Genomic DNA, 2,032 nt, shown 5'->3' on the forward strand with positions numbered 1-2,032 from the left:
ACTATAGTAATCTAATAAATGATTTATGAGTTACGAGAAGTCATCTATCATTCATACATATTCGCATTGTCCATTCTTTATATAGCTATGATACATTTTATGAACAACGAATGATTTGAAATGCAAATTCCTATAATGAAGTTATTTACTTTGTGTAGATCAATACGATACAAAATTTTATTCAAATGTTTCGCATTGGATCAAAAGAATGTTAAGAGATAAAATGATATTTTGGGAATGTTTTTCATAATGCTTTCTGTCTAACGTATCCGTACAAGTAGCATAATTACCTCTGTAAGAAGCAACATAACATCTGACCTCGTATTAAAAGGTTACACGCCTACGTGAAAGTCAAAGCTTTAAGTAACAAATATTTTTCAAAGAAGTCTATAAAAAAAGGACTATATGAAGAGAAGAAAAAAAATGGAATCATCATCAAGATTTATTGCTTGTTATTATATTGTCGTTTTTCTCTCTTAAGCTTACGTCGTCTAAACATTCACTTTGAAAATGAAAAGTTTTTTTTCTTACAAGTTTTTAGATATTTATTGTATTGAATTTATATCATCCTGAAGAAGGTAATAATTTGTTCTTGTATTTCAAAAACACTTTGTTGTTTTGTAAATTTAGAAGTGAATTAAAGCACTTGTTCGTTTAACTCAATGGAGTTAAACGATTTAGTGAGTTTTACTAGTGTGAAACTAAGAGTGGTCAAAATTGTCTAACCAGTTTGGTTAGTTTGTGAAACCAAGAGTAGTTAAACTAGTTTTGTAAATTTAGAAGTGAATTAAAGCACTTGTTCGTTTAACTCAATGGAGTTAAACGATTTAGTGAGTTTTACTAGTGTGAAACTAAGAGTGGTCAAAATTGTCTAACCAGTTTGGTTAGTTTGTGAAACCAAGAGTAGTTAAACTAGTTTGTAATCTTTTGAAAGATTAGTATAATTCCTTAAAAGTGTTAAAGGAAGAACTGAACATAGCTCAATTTTGAGTGAACTAGTATAAAAATAAGTGTTCATTTTGTTTTCGTTTTAAAAACTTTCTAAATACTTATGAAAATCTTTAAGTATAGGTTAACTAACTCCTGCAAAAACGTCTAACACTTATTTATGAAAAAATTTTAAACTCTATTTAAATTTTTTTCTAGAGTTTACCTGAGTTTAAACACTCTCTTTCCTCCCCTTGATGTCCTTGTACTCACATATTACATCAAATTATTAAATAATTCATCACTATTTCTGCATTTAAATAATTTTAGTATTTTAATATCATATAAAAAAACAAAGTCTATTTATAAAGAATATGCTTTAGTTATTATAAAAAATATCCTTCAGTTCATAACTGAAATTAAAACTCGATTTTTTTTTATCTCGTGTATATATATTTAAATTAGAGAACCAAAATAAAAATGAAAAAGTAAATGGTTCCAAATATCATTATACAGTGATTAACTTTAATATATATATATATAGAGTGATTAATTTTAACTTGGGGGAGACTTATGGGATATGCATTTTAGAAGTCTGTATTTGTCAGCTTTTTTTTACATCAACATGTTTAGTTTATAAATTGTATATAACTAACTAATTAAAATTTCTATTAATATATAAAATTTAATATTTACGGTAAAAGATAAAAAATGTACTATATTTGATCATTTATAATTGAACAATAAAATTGAAAAGTACACTTGCACATGTTTCTCGTATTTTGTATTTTGGTTTGGTTGCACAGTAAAGAATAAAAGTCCTCCGTGAATGGTTGCAACCACCAACTAAAATTACTGACAGATATCAATTATTGAATCAGCAATCAAATTAATGACTAAAGGAAATGACCAAAATGACAAACAATTACCTCGTCATTAATTTTGATACAATTAACTTAAACATAATAACTAAATCAGTCAGAAAATTATTATTTTAAATTTTAATTTTCTTTTCCAAAATATAATAAAATAATATATATATATATATATATATATATATATATATATATATATATATATATATATATATATATATATATATATA

Source organism: Vigna radiata, chromosome 9 (genome assembly GCF_000741045.1).
Source record: "Vigna radiata var. radiata cultivar VC1973A chromosome 9, Vradiata_ver6, whole genome shotgun sequence".
NCBI classification, from domain to species: Eukaryota; Viridiplantae; Streptophyta; class Magnoliopsida; order Fabales; family Fabaceae; genus Vigna; species Vigna radiata.